This window comes from Triturus cristatus, chromosome 12 (genome assembly GCF_964204655.1).
Source record: "Triturus cristatus chromosome 12, aTriCri1.1, whole genome shotgun sequence".
Classification (NCBI taxonomy): Eukaryota; Metazoa; Chordata; class Amphibia; order Caudata; family Salamandridae; genus Triturus; species Triturus cristatus.
Genome location: NC_140595.1, coordinates 663,140,546 through 663,155,254, shown reverse-complemented (window position 1 = coordinate 663,155,254; position 14,709 = coordinate 663,140,546). Strand labels below are relative to the sequence as shown.

Here is a 14,709-nt window from a genome sequence, read left to right as displayed (position 1 = left end):
CATGATGTGCCATCTTGCATTTCATGCAAACACCACATCAGTGCATTTAAAAATACATTTGTAGAATAATAAAAATGATGAAAACAGTGTTCTCACATGATAACCATAAACTGAAGAGCTGCAAAAAATGCTGTATCAGCTACTTACAATAAAAGGTGACTCGAAAAAACTAGCAAAAGAAGAGCATCATCATATTAAAGGTTCTATTCACCATCTTGAGTTGCACCATAGCAGCTTATGGTGCTTTTCTGCTCAGAGTGTGCCTCCAATCCCACATTCATTTTTAATTTCTTTGCAATTTAAAAAACAACAATTACTGCTCGAAGTTCACTTTTCAAAACCATTCAACCTATTAAATGTATTTCTCTAACCTATGAAAGTGGTCCATGTTCACTTTTCCTCATCTTCATCTCGATACTCCTTTCCCAGAAACCAGGTTCACTTCTTCATTCAACCCACCCATCCAAGGTCACCAAATCTTTGAAGCAAGTCTGCCTATTCTCCCTTTCTCTCTATGTACAAGATACCTTGTATCATTTGAATGGACAGCAGGAGAGAAGGATATTTATGGTGAGTGGGGGTGGGGTTTTGAGGAGTAACCTCATTTGCCTAAGAGCCGGGGTATCTGGGAAAAAAAGTATTTTATGGGGGAAGAATTTCACATCTCCTTGGTGAAATTTGTAGGGCCTTATAACATCCTTTCTGTGGATGCAGATTCAGTCGGAACAGAGGTCCTAGTCCTCGCTCTGCCTTTCAAAGGAACTGTAAATATGCATGGCTTATTTGGCTTTGCCCGGCAGGGTGAGAATGGCGTTTGTCAGGCGTTCGTCAGGCGATCGGAAGGGGTGAGGCAATAATTTATAATTCAATGATCTTCATGATATTTTCTTGATAATATGAAAGCAGGAAAGGGAAGCTTGGCAATAAGCAATCCTAAAGCAAGGTGTGACTCCAGGGAAGAATGACTTGAAAACAACATACAGAAAGACTCATGTAAAAAGGCCCTGATGAGGCTTGAACTCATGACCCCTGGTTTACAAGACCAGTGCTCTGCCACTGAGCTACAAGGCCAGTCTGCACGCAGGATGTAAATTGCAACATGTATTCTTACTGAGGTATGAATATATCTATGATTTTGAGACTCTGTATGGAAACGTAGTTGCATATGAATGTCCACGTGCGCGCACACATTGAAGACCATGCTTAAGGCACTTTTCTTGGAAGTATGAAAAACTACATTTTCATATGAGAAAATAAGAGTTTTCACATTCAAGACCATACCGATAGCTCTAGTTAGTATGTCTGCAATCAGTGACATATAGAGAACCCACTTATTAGAAGTGATCTGTCTCTGTGGGGCAGACATATGTTAACAGTCATTCATTTGAGACGGCCTAAACTTTAGGAGTAAGAGCTGCTTTCTTATCAATCTATTTATCCAAACTGGTTAATAAGCCAGGAGTGAGTGAAAGGCAATCCTCTGGAAACTCCATGAAAGATCTAATTTCTATTACGCACAAAATACTTCACTTTATTTGACATATTTGTTAAAATGGAACAGTCAGATGATCCCATCTAGCGGATCCTGGCTCTGTCTTGAAAGAGAGTGTAATTATACTACAAGAAATGCTGGCCATCAAAAGAGACTCTGAGGCTTTCCGACGAATGTGGGATTCGAACCCACGCGTGCAGAGCACAATGGATTAGCAGTCCATCGCCTTAACCACTCGGCCACCTCGTCTGCCCTACAGCCCCATCTGAAACCTTGCTTCACAAAAGGTACTGAAGTGTCAATATACTGTGCCTAAAAAAGAAAAAAAACAGCTGAGGCAAGATCTCACATTCCACGTCTTCCCCCAATTAGGGACCTACATTTCATTTTTGGGAAATTCTTACTATGTGCTAATTACAAATATTCATAAGATTCCCCTAGACTTTGTCAGAACTGTCAAGATATAATTCTATGGGGTTTTGAATAGACAGAGCATATGTTATAGGACAATTATAGAATCTAAGGACTGTATTTTTAATAGTCATGATAACATGCTAGCATGTGAGTCGATCTTGCACAGTGAATGATGGAGCAGTGTCTGTCATCTACTTGGTCAGCTGTAGATGGCTCACCTGGGGAGATGTGAAAAGAGAGAGCTCCAGTGGCGCAATCGGTTAGCGCGCGGTACTTATACAGCAGTACTTGCACTGAGCCATGCCGAGGTTGTGAGTTCGAGCCTCACCTGGAGCAGCCGTGTTGTTTTTCATAAACCATTTCACAAAAAGTAAAGTTTAAACTCAGAGTATGGACGGCCCTTGCTAGAGAGTCTTTACTTCTTATAGGATCTACGTGTCCTACTCCTCTGGGTGCCAAATATCACATATCCTACGCGATGCTCAGTTTAAACATTCCATGATGTGCCATCTTGCATTTCATGCAAACACCACATCAGTGCATTTAAAAATACATTTGTAGAATAATAAATATGATGAAAACAGTGTTCTCACATGATAACCATAAACTGAAGAGCTGCAAAAAATGCTGTATCAGCTACTTACAATAAAAGGTGACTCGAAAAAACTAGCAAAAGAAGAGCATCATCATATTAAAGGTTCTATTCACCATCTTGAGTTGCACCATAGCAGCTTATGGTGCTTTTCTGCTCAGAGTGTGCCTCCAATCCCACATTCATTTTTAATTTATTTGCAATTTAAAAAACAACAATTACTGCTCGAAGTTCACTTTTCAAAACCATTCAACCTATTAAATGTATTTCTCTAACCTATGAATGTGGTCCATGTTCACTTTTCCTCATCTTCATCTCGATACTCCTTTCCCAGAAACCAGGTTCACTTCTTCATTCAACCCACCCATCCAAGGTCACCAAATCTTTGAAGCACAAGTCTGCCTATTCTCCCTTTCTCTCTATGTACAAGATACCTTGTATCATTTGAATGGACAGCAGGAGAGAAGGATATTTATGGTGAGTGGGGGTGGGGTTTTGAGGAGTAACCTCATTTGCCTAAGAGCCGGGGTATCTGGGAAAAAAAGTATTTTATGGGGGAAGAATTTCACATCTCCTTGGTGAAATTTGTAGGGCCTTATAACATCCTTTCTGTGGATGCAGATTCAGTCGGAACAGAGGTCCTAGTCCTCGCTCTGCCTTTCAAAGGAACTGTAAATATGCATGGATTATTTGGCTTTGCCCGGCAGGGTGAGAATGGCGTTTGTCAGGCGTTCGTCAGGCGATCGGAAGGGGTGAGGCAATAATTTATAATTCAATGATCTTCATGATATTTTCTTGATAATATGAAAGCAGGAAAGTGAAGCTTGGCAATAAGCAATCCTAAAGCAAGGTGTGACTCCAGGGAAGAATGACTTGAAAACAACATACAGAAAGACTCATGTAAAAAGGCCCTGATGAGGCTTGAACTCATGACCCCTGGTTTACAAGACCAGTGCTCTGCCACTGAGCTACAAGGCCAGTCTGCACGCAGGATGTAAATTGCAACATGTATTCTTACTGAGGTATGAATATATCTATGATTTTGAGACTCTGTATGGAAACGTAGTTGCATATGAATGTCCACGTGCGCGCACACATTGAAGACCATGCTTAAGGCACTTTTCTTGGAAGTATGAAAAACTACATTTTCATATGAGAAAATAAGAGTTTTCACATTCAAGACCATACCGATAGCTCTAGTTAGTATGTCTGCAATCAGTGACATATAGAGAACCCACTTATTAGAAGTGATCTGTCTCTGTGGGGCAGACATATGTTAACAGTCATTCATTTGAGACGGCCTAAACTTTAGGAGTAAGAGCTGCTTTCTTATCAATCTATTTATCCAAACTGGTTAATAAGCCAGGAGTGAGTGAAAGGCAATCCTCTGGAAACTCCATGAAAGATCTAATTTCTATTACGCACAAAATACTTCACTTTATTTGACATATTTGTTAAAATGGAACAGTCAGATGATCCCATCTAGCGGATCCTGGCTCTGTCTTGAAAGAGAGTGTAATTATACTACAAGAAATGCTGGCCATCAAAAGAGACTCTGATGGCTTTCCGACGAAGGTGGGATTCGAACACACGCGTGCAGAGCACAATGGATTAGCAGTCCATCGCCTTAACCACTCGGCCACCTCGTCTGCCCTACAGCCCCATCTGAAACCTTGCTTCACAAAAGGTACTGAAGTGTCAATATACTGTACCTAAAAAAGAAAAAAAACAGCTGAGGCAAGATCTCACATTCCACGTCTTCCCCCAATTAGGGACCTACATTTCATTTTTGGGAAATTCTTACTATGTGCTAATTACAAATATTCATAAGATTCCCCTAGACTTTGTCAGAACTGTCAAGATATAATTCTATGGGGTTTTGAATAGACAGAGCATATGTTATAGGACAATTATAGAATCTAAGGACTGTATTTTTAATAGTCATGATAACATGCTAGCATGTGAGTCGATCTTGCACAGTGAATGATGGAGCAGTGTCTGTCATCTACTTGGTCAGCTGTAGATGGCTCACCTGGGGATATGTGAAAAGAGAGAGCTCCAGTGGCGCAATCGGTTAGCGCGCGGTACTTATACAGCAGTACTTGCACTGAGCCATGCCGAGGTTGTGAGTTCGAGCCTCACCTGGAGCAGCCGTGTTGTTTTTCATAAACCATTTCACAAAAAGTAAAGTTTAAACTCAGAGTATGGACGGCCCTTGCTAGAGAGTCTTTACTTCTTATAGGATCTACGTGTCCTACTCCTCTGGGTGCCAAATATCACATATCCTACGCGATGCTCAGTTTAAACATTCCATGATGTGCCATCTTGCATTTCATGCAAACACCACATCAGTGCATTTAAAAATACATTTGTAGAATAATAAATATGATGAAAACAGTGTTCTCATATGATAACCATAAACTGAAGAGCTGCAAAAAATGCTGTATCAGCTACTTACAATAAAAGGTGACTCGAAAAAACTAGCAAAAGAAGAGCATCATCATATTAAAGGTTCTATTCACCATCTTGAGTTGCACCATAGCAGCTTATGGTGCTTTTCTGCTCACAGTGTGCCTCCAATCCCACATTCATTTTTAATTTATTTGCAATTTAAAAAACAACAATTACTGCTCGAAGTTCACTTTTCAAAACCATTCAACCTATTAAATGTATTTCTCTAACCTATGAATGTGGTCCATGTTCACTTTTCCTCATCTTCATCTCGATACTCCTTTCCCAGAAACCAGGTTCACTTCTTCATTCAACCCACCCATCCAAGGTCACCAAATCTTTGAAGCACAAGTCTGCCTATTCTCACTTTCTCTCTATGTACAAGATACCTTGTATCATTTGAATGGACAGCAGGAGAGAAGGATATTTATGGTGAGTGGGGGTGGGGTTTTGAGGAGTAACCTCATTTGCCTAAGAGCCGGGGTATCTGGGAAAAAAAGTATTTTATGGGGGAAGAATTTCACATCTCCTTGGTGAAATTTGTAGGGCCTTATAACATCCTTTCTGTGGATGCAGATTCAGTCGGAACAGAGGTCCTAGTCCTCGCTCTGCCTTTCAAAGGAACTGTAAATATGCATGGCTTATTTGGCTTTGCCCGGCAGGGTGAGAATGGCGTTTGTCAGGCGTTCGTCAGGCGATCGGAAGGGGTGAGGCAATAATTTATAATTCAATGATCTTCATGATATTTTCTTGATAATATGAAAGCAGGAAAGGGAAGCTTGGCAATAAGCAATCCTAAAGCAAGGTGTGACTCCAGGGAAGAATGACTTGAAAACAACATACAGAAAGACTCATGTAAAAAGGCCCTGATGAGGCTTGAACTCATGACCCCTGGTTTACAAGACCAGTGCTCTGCCACTGAGCTACAAGGCCAGTCTGCACGCAGGATGTAAATTGCAACATGTATTCTTACTGAGGTATGAATATATCTATGATTTTGAGACTCTGTATGGAAACGTAGTTGCATATGAATGTCCACGTGCGCGCACACATTGAAGACCATGCTTAAGGCACTTTTCTTGGAAGTATGAAAAACTACATTTTCATATGAGAAAATAAGAGTTTTCACATTCAAGACCATACCGATAGCTCTAGTTAGTATGTCTGCAATCAGTGACATATAGAGAACCCACTTATTAGAAGTGATCTGTCTCTGTGGGGCAGACATATGTTAACAGTCATTCATTTGAGACGGCCTAAACTTTAGGAGTAAGAGCTGCTTTCTTATCAATCTATTTATCCAAACTGGTTAATAAGCCAGGAGTGAGTGAAAGGCAATCCTCTGGAAACTCCATGAAAGATCTAATTTCTATTACGCACAAAATACTTCACTTTATTTGACATATTTGTTAAAATGGAACAGTCAGATGATCCCATCTAGCGGATCCTGGCTCTGTCTTGAAAGAGAGTGTAATTATACTACAAGAAATGCTGGCCATCAAAAGAGACTCTGATGGCTTTCCGACGAATGTGGGATTCGAACCCACGCGTGCAGAGCACAATGGATTAGCAGTCCATCGCCTTAACCACTCGGCCACCTCGTCTGCCCTACAGCCCCATCTGAAACCTTGCTTCACAAAAGGTACTGAAGTGTCAATATACTGTACCTAAAAAAGAAAAAAAACAGCTGAGGCAAGATCTCACATTCCACGTCTTCCCCCAATTAGGGACCTACATTTCATTTTTGGGAAATTCTTACTATGTGCTAATTACAAATATTCATAAGATTCCCCTAGACTTTGTCAGAACTGTCAAGATATAATTCTATGGGGTTTTGAATAGACAGAGCATATGTTATAGGACAATTATAGAATCTAAGGACTGTATTTTTAATAGTCATGATAACATGCTAGCATGTGAGTCGATCTTGCACAGTGAATGATGGAGCAGTGTCTGTCATCTACTTGGTCAGCTGTAGATGGCTCACCTGGAGAGATGTGAAAAGAGAGAGCTCCAGTGGCGCAATCGGTTAGCACGCGGTACTTATACAGCAGTACTTGCACTGAGCCATACCGAGGTTGTGAGTTCGAGCCTCACCTGGAGCAGCCGTGTTGTTTTTCATAAACCATTTCACAAAAAGTAAAGTTTAAACTCAGTGTATGGACGGCCCTTGCTAGAGAGTCTTTACTTCTTATAGGATCTACGTGTCCTACTCCTCTGGGTGCCAAATATCACATATCCTACGCGATGCTCAGTTTAAACATTCCATGATGTGCCATCTTGCATTTCATGCAAACACCACATCAGTGCATTTAAAAATACATTTGTAGAATAATAAATATGATGAAAACAGTGTTCTCACATGATAACCATAAACTGAAGAGCTGCAAAAAATGCTGTATCAGCTACTTACAATAAAAGGTGACTCGAAAAAACTAGCAAAAGAAGAGCATCATCATATTAAAGGTTCTATTCACCATCTTGAGTTGCACCATAGCAGCTTATGGTGCTTTTCTGCTCAGAGTGTGCCTCCAATCCCACATTCATTTTTAATTTATTTGCAATTTAAAAAACAACAATTACTGCTCGAAGTTCACTTTTCAAAACCATTCAACCTATTAAATGTATTTCTCTAACCTATGAATGTGGTCCATGTTCACTTTTCCTCATCTTCATCTCGATACTCCTTTCCCAGAAACCAGGTTCACTTCTTCATTCAACCCACCCATCCAAGGTCACCAAATCTTTGAAGCACAAGTCTGCCTATTCTCCCTTTCTCTCTATGTACAAGATACCTTGTATCATTTGAATGGACAGCAGGAGAGAAGGATATTTATGGTGAGTGGGGGTGGGGTTTTGAGGAGTAACCTCATTTGCCTAAGAGCCGGGGTATCTGGGAAAAAAAGTATTTTATGGGGGAAGAATTTCACATCTCCTTGGTGAAATTTGTAGGGCCTTATAACATCCTTTCTGTGGATGCAGATTCAGTCGGAACAGAGGTCCTAGTCCTCGCTCTGCCTTTCAAAGGAACTGTAAATATGCATGGCTTATTTGGCTTTGCCCGGCAGGGTGAGAATGGCGTTTGTCAGGCGTTCGTCAGGCGATCGGAAGGGGTGAGGCAATAATTTATAATTCAATGATCTTCATGATATTTTCTTGATAATATGAAAGCAGGAAAGGGAAGCTTGGCAATAAGCAATCCTAAAGCAAGGTGTGACTCCAGGGAAGAATGACTTGAAAACAACATACAGAAAGACTCATGTAAAAAGGCCCTGATGAGGCTTGAACTCATGACCCCTGGTTTACAAGACCAGTGCTCTGCCACTGAGCTACAAGGCCAGTCTGCACGCAGGATGTAAATTGCAACATGTATTCTTACTGAGGTATGAATATATCTATGATTTTGAGACTCTGTATGGAAACGTAGTTGCATATGAATGTCCACGTGCGCGCACACATTGAAGACCATGCTTAAGGCACTTTTCTTGGAAGTATGAAAAACTACATTTTCATATGAGAAAATAAGAGTTTTCACATTCAAGACCATACCGATAGCTCTAGTTAGTATGTCTGCAATCAGTGACATATAGAGAACCCACTTATTAGAAGTGATCTGTCTCTGTGGGGCAGACATATGTTAACAGTCATTCATTTGAGACGGCCTAAACTTTAGGAGTAAGAGCTGCTTTCTTATCAATCTATTTATCCAAACTGGTTAATAAGCCAGGAGTGAGTGAAAGGCAATCCTCTGGAAACTCCATGAAAGATCTAATTTCTATTACGCACAAAATACTTCACTTTATTTGACATATTTGTTAAAATGGAACAGTCAGATGATCCCATCTAGCGGATCCTGGCTCTGTCTTGAAAGAGAGTGTAATTATACTACAAGAAATGCTGGCCATCAAAAGAGACTCTGATGGCTTTCCGACGAAGGTGGGATTCGAACACACGCGTGCAGAGCACAATGGATTAGCAGTCCATCGCCTTAACCACTCGGCCACCTCGTCTGCCCTACAGCCCCATCTGAAACCTTGCTTCACAAAAGGTACTGAAGTGTCAATATACTGTACCTAAAAAAGAAAAAAAACAGCTGAGGCAAGATCTCACATTCCACGTCTTCCCCCAATTAGGGACCTACATTTCATTTTTGGGAAATTCTTACTATGTGCTAATTACAAATATTCATAAGATTCCCCTAGACTTTGTCAGAACTGTCAAGATATAATTCTATGGGGTTTTGAATAGACAGAGCATATGTTATAGGACAATTATAGAATCTAAGGACTGTATTTTTAATAGTCATGATAACATGCTAGCATGTGAGTCGATCTTGCACAGTGAATGATGGAGCAGTGTCTGTCATCTACTTGGTCAGCTGTAGATGGCTCACCTGGGGAGATGTGAAAAGAGAGAGCTCCAGTGGCGCAATCGGTTAGCGCGCGGTACATATACAGCAGTACTTGCACTGAGCCATGCCGAGGTTGTGAGTTCGAGCCTCACCTGGAGCAGCCGTGTTGTTTTTCATAAACCATTTCACAAAAAGTAAAGTTTAAACTCAGAGTATGGACGGCCCTTGCTAGAGAGTCTTTACTTCTTATAGGATCTACGTGTCCTACTCCTCTGGGTGCCAAATATCACATATCCTACGCGATGCTCAGTTTAAACATTCCATGATGTGCCATCTTGCATTTCATGCAAACACCACATCAGTGCATTTAAAAATACATTTGTAGAATAATAAATATGATGAAAACAGTGTTCTCACATGATAACCATAAACTGAAGAGCTGCAAAAAATGCTGTATCAGCTACTTACAATAAAAGGTGACTCGAAAAAACTAGCAAAAGAAGAGCATCATCATATTAAAGGTTCTATTCACCATCTTGAGTTGCACCATAGCAGCTTATGGTGCTTTTCTGCTCAGAGTGTGCCTCCAATCCCACATTCATTTTTAATTTATTTGCAATTTAAAAAACAACAATTACTGCTCGAAGTTCACTTTTCAAAACCATTCAACCTATTAAATGTATTTCTCTAACCTATGAATGTGGTCCATGTTCACTTTTCCTCATCTTCATCTCGATACTCCTTTCCCAGAAACAAGGTTCACTTCTTCATTCAACCCACCCATCCAAGGTCACCAAATCTTTGAAGCACAAGTCTGCCTATTCTCCCTTTCTCTCTATGTACAAGATACCTTGTATCATTTGAATGGACAGCAGGAGAGAAGGATATTTATGGGGAGTGGGGGTGGGGTTTTGAGGAGTAACCTCATTTGCCTAAGAGCCGGGGTATCTGGGAAAAAAAGTATTTTATGGGGGAAGAATTTCACATCTCCTTGGTGAAATTTGTAGGGCCTTTTAACATCCTTTCTGTGGATGCAGATTCAGTCGGAACAGAGGTCCTAGTCCTCGCTCTGCCTTTCAAAGGAACTGTAAATATGCATGGCTTATTTGGCTTTGCCCGGCAGGGTGAGAATGGCGTTTGTCAGGCGTTCGGAAGGGGTGAGGCAATAATTTATAATTCAATGATCTTCATGATATTTTCTTGATAATATGAAAGCAGGAAAGGGAAGCTTGGCAATAAGCAATCCTAAAGCAAGGTGTGACTCCAGGGAAGAATGACTTGAAAACAACATACAGAAAGACTCATGTAAAAAGGACCTGATGAGGCTTGAACTCATGACCCCTGGTTTACAAGACCAGTGCTCTGCCACTGAGCTACAAGGCCAGTCTGCACGCAGGATGTAAATTGCAGCATGTATTCTTACTGAGGTATGAATATATCTATGATTTTGAGACTCTGTATGGAAACGTAGTTGCATATGAATGTCCACGTGCGCGCACACATTGAAGACCATGCTTAAGGCACTTTTCTTAGAAGTATGAAAAACTACATTTTCATATGAGAAAATAAGAGTTTTCACATTCAAGACCATACTGATAGCTCTAGTTAGTATGTCTGCAATCAGTGACATATAGAGAACCCACTTATTAGAAGTGATCTGTCTCTGTGGGGCAGACATATGTTAACAGTCATTCATTTGAGACGGCCTAAACTTTAGGAGTAAGAGCTGCTTTCTTATCAATCTATTTATCCAAACTGGTTAATAAGCCAGGAGTGAGTGAAAGGCAATCCTCTGGAAACTCCATGAAAGATCTAATTTCTATTACGCACAAAATACTTCACTTTATTTGACATATTTGTTAAAATGGAACAGTCAGATGATCCCATCTAGCGGATCCTGGCTCTGTCTTGAAAGAGAGTGTAATTATACTACAAGAAATGCTGGCCATCAAAAGAGACTCTGATGGCTTTCCGACGAAGGTGGGATTCGAACCCACGCGTGCAGAGCACAATGGATTAGCAGTCCATCGCCTTAACCACTCGGCCACCTCGTCTGCCCTACAGCCCCATCTAAAACCTTGCTTCACAAAAGGTACTGAAGTGTCAATATACTGTACCTAAAAAAGAAAAAAAACAGCTGAGGCAAGATCTCACATTCCACGTCTTCCCCCAATTAGGGACCTACATTTCATTTTTGGGAAATTCTTACTATGTGCTAATTACAAATATTCATAAGATTCCCCTAGACTTTGTCAGAACTGTCAAGATATAATTCTATGGGGTTTTGAATAGACAGAGCATATGTTATAGGACAATTATAGAATCTATTCCGTTTGGACTGTATTTTTAATAGTCATGATAACATGCTAGCATGTGAGTCGATCTTGCACAGTGAATGATGGAGCAGTGTCTGTCATCTACTTGGTCAGCTGTAGATGGCTCACCTGGGGAGATGTGAAAAGAGAGAGCTCCAGTGGCGCAATCGGTTAGCGTGCGGTACTTATACAGCAGTACTTGCACTGAGCCATGCCAAGGTTGTGAGTTCGAGCCTCACCTGGAGCAGCCGTGTTGTTTTTCATAAACCATTTCACAAAAAGTAAAGTTTAAACTCAGAGTATGGACGGCCCTTGCTAGAGAGTATTTACTTCTTATAGGATCTACGTGTCCTACTCCTCTGGGTGCCAAATATCACATATCCTACGCGATGCTCAGTTTAAACATTCCATGATGTGCCATCTTGCATTTCATGCAAACACCACATCAGTGCATTTAAAAATACATTTGTAGAATAATAAATATGATGAAAACAGTGTTCTCACATGATAACCATAAACTGAAGAGCTGCAAAAAATGCTGTATCAGCTACTTACAATAAAAGGTGACTCGAAAAAACTAGCAAAAGAAGAGCATCATCATATTAAAGGTTCTATTCACCATCTTGAGTTGCACCATAGCAGCTTATGGTGCTTTTCTGCTCAGAGTGTGCCTCCAATCCCACATTCATTTTTAATTTATTTGCAATTTAAAAAACAACAATTACTGCTCGAAGTTCACTTTTCAAAACCATTCAACCTATTAAATGTATTTCTCTAACCTATGAATGTGGTCCATGTTCACTTTTCCTCATCTTCATCTCGATACTCCTTTCCCAGAAACCAGGTTCACTTCTTCATTCAACCCACCCATCCAAGGTCACCAAATCTTTGAAGCACAAGTCTGCCTATTCTCCCTTTCTCTCTATGTACAAGATACCTTGTATCATTTTTATGGACAGCAGGAGAGAAGGATATTTATGGTGAGTGGGGGAGGGGTTTTGAGGAGTAACCTCATTTGCCTAAGAGCCGGGGTATCTGGGAAAAAAAGTATTTTATGGGGGAAGAATTTCACATCTCCTTGGTGAAATTTGTAGGGCCTTATAACATCCTTTCTGTGGATGCAGATTCAGTCGGAACAGAGGTCCTAGTCCTCGCTCTGCCTTTCAAAGGAACTGTAAATATGCATGGCTTATTTGGCTTTGCCCGGCAGGGTGAGAATGGCGTTTGTCAGGCGTTCGTCAGGCGATCGGAAGGGGTGAGGCAATAATTTATAATTCAATGATCTTCATGATATTTTCTTGATAATATGAAAGCAGGAAAGGGAAGCTTGGCAATAAGCAATCCTAAAGCAAGGTGTGACTCCAGGGAAGAATGACTTGAAAACAACATACAGAAAGACTCATGTAAAAAGGCCCTGATGAGGCTTGAACTCATGACCCCTGGTTTACAAGACCAGTGCTCTGCCACTGAGCTACAAGGCCAGTCTGCACGCAGGATGTAAATTGCAACATGTATTCTTACTGAGGTATGAATATATCTATGATTTTGAGACTCTGTATGGAAACGTAGTTGCATATGAATGTCCACGTGCGCGCACACATTGAAGACCATGCTTAAGGCACTTTTCTTGGAAGTATGAAAAACTACATTTTCATATGAGAAAATAAGAGTTTTCACATTCAAGACCATACCGATAGCTCTAGTTAGTATGTCTGCAATCAGTGACATATAGAGAACCCACTTATTAGAAGTGATCTGTCTCTGTGGGGCAGACATATGTTAACAGTCATTCATTTGAGACGGCCTAAACTTTAGGAGTAAGAGCTGCTTTCTTATCAATCTATTTATCCAAACTGGTTAATAAGCCAGGAGTGAGTGAAAGGCAATCCTCTGGAAACTCCATGAAAGATCTAATTTCTATTACGCACAAAATACTTCACTTTATTTGCATATTTGTTAAAATGGAACAGTCAGATGATCCCATCTAGCGGATCCTGGCTCTGTCTTGAAAGAGAGTGTAATTATACTACAAGAAATGCTGGCCATCAAAAGAGACTCTGATGGCTTTCCGACGAAGGTGGGATTCGAACCCACGCGTGCAGAGCACAATGGATTAGCAGTCCATCGCCTTAACCACTCGGCCACCTCGTCTGCCCTACAGCCCCATCTGAAACCTTGCTTCACAAAAGGTACTGAAGTGTCAATATACTGTACCTAAAAAAGAAAAAAAACAGCTGAGGCAAGATCTCACATTCCACGTCTTCCCCCAATTAGGGACCTACATTTCATTTTTGGGAAATTCTTACTATGTGCTAATTACAAATATTCATAAGATTCCCCTAGACTTTGTCAGAACTGTCAAGATATAATTCTATGGGGTTTTGAATAGACAGAGCATATGTTATAGGACAATTATAGAATCTATTCCGTTTGGACTGTATTTTTAATAGTCATGATAACATGCTAGCATGTGAGTCGATCTTGCACAGTGAATGATGGAGCAGTGTCTGTCATCTACTTGGTCAGCTGTAGATGGCTCACCTGGGGAGATGTGAAAAGAGAGAGCTCCAGTGGCACAATCGGTTAGCGTGCGGTACTTATACAGCAGTACTTGCACTGAGCCATGCCGAGGTTGTGAGTTCGAGCCTCACCTGGAGCAGCCGTGTTGTTTTTCATAAACCATTTCACAAAAAGTAAAGTTTAAACTCAGAGTATGGATGGCCCTTGCTAGAGAGTCTTTACTTCTTATAGGATCTACGTGTCCTACTCCTCTGGGTGCCAAATATCACATATCCTACGCGATGCTCAGTTTAAACATTCCATGATGTGCCATCTTGCATTTCATGCAAACACCACATCAGTGCATTTAAAAATACATTTGTAGAATAATAAAAATGATGAAAACAGTGTTCTCACATGATAACCATAAACTGAAGAGCTGCAAAAAATGCTGTATCAGCTACTTACAATAAAAGGTGACTCGAAAAAACTAGCAAAAGAAGAGCATCATCATATTAAAGGTTCTATTCACCATCTTGAGTTGCACCATAGCAGCTTATGGTGCTTTTCTGCTCAGAGTGTGCCTCCAATCCCA

The 14,709-nt window shown here is 40.6% G+C and overlaps 9 non-coding genes across 9 annotated transcripts; 2 read left to right on the top strand and 7 right to left on the bottom strand.

Moving 5' to 3' along the window:
• Nucleotides 1-999: 999 nt before the first annotated feature.
• Nucleotides 1,000-1,071, bottom strand: TRNAT-UGU (transfer RNA threonine (anticodon UGU)). The gene has a single exon. It is a non-coding gene; the product is annotated as a tRNA-Thr (tRNA).
• A 1,076-nt stretch (nucleotides 1,072-2,147) lies between these two features.
• On the top strand, nucleotides 2,148-2,242 carry TRNAI-UAU (transfer RNA isoleucine (anticodon UAU)). Its single transcript has 2 exons — nucleotides 2,148-2,185; nucleotides 2,207-2,242. It is a non-coding gene; the product is annotated as a tRNA-Ile (tRNA).
• A 1,162-nt stretch (nucleotides 2,243-3,404) lies between these two features.
• TRNAT-UGU (transfer RNA threonine (anticodon UGU)) lies at nucleotides 3,405-3,476 on the bottom strand. The gene has a single exon. It is a non-coding gene; the product is annotated as a tRNA-Thr (tRNA).
• A 1,077-nt stretch (nucleotides 3,477-4,553) lies between these two features.
• TRNAI-UAU (transfer RNA isoleucine (anticodon UAU)) lies at nucleotides 4,554-4,648 on the top strand. Its single transcript has 2 exons — nucleotides 4,554-4,591; nucleotides 4,613-4,648. It is a non-coding gene; the product is annotated as a tRNA-Ile (tRNA).
• A 1,162-nt stretch (nucleotides 4,649-5,810) lies between these two features.
• TRNAT-UGU (transfer RNA threonine (anticodon UGU)) lies at nucleotides 5,811-5,882 on the bottom strand. Its single transcript has one exon. It is a non-coding gene; the product is annotated as a tRNA-Thr (tRNA).
• A 2,334-nt stretch (nucleotides 5,883-8,216) lies between these two features.
• Nucleotides 8,217-8,288, bottom strand: TRNAT-UGU (transfer RNA threonine (anticodon UGU)). The gene has a single exon. It is a non-coding gene; the product is annotated as a tRNA-Thr (tRNA).
• Nucleotides 8,289-11,272: 2,984 nt separating this feature from the next.
• TRNAS-GCU (transfer RNA serine (anticodon GCU)) lies at nucleotides 11,273-11,354 on the bottom strand. Its single transcript has one exon. It is a non-coding gene; the product is annotated as a tRNA-Ser (tRNA).
• Nucleotides 11,355-13,024: 1,670 nt separating this feature from the next.
• TRNAT-UGU (transfer RNA threonine (anticodon UGU)) lies at nucleotides 13,025-13,096 on the bottom strand. Its single transcript has one exon. It is a non-coding gene; the product is annotated as a tRNA-Thr (tRNA).
• Nucleotides 13,097-13,684: 588 nt separating this feature from the next.
• TRNAS-GCU (transfer RNA serine (anticodon GCU)) lies at nucleotides 13,685-13,766 on the bottom strand. Its single transcript has one exon. It is a non-coding gene; the product is annotated as a tRNA-Ser (tRNA).
• Between the last annotated feature and the right edge of the window lie 943 nt (nucleotides 13,767-14,709).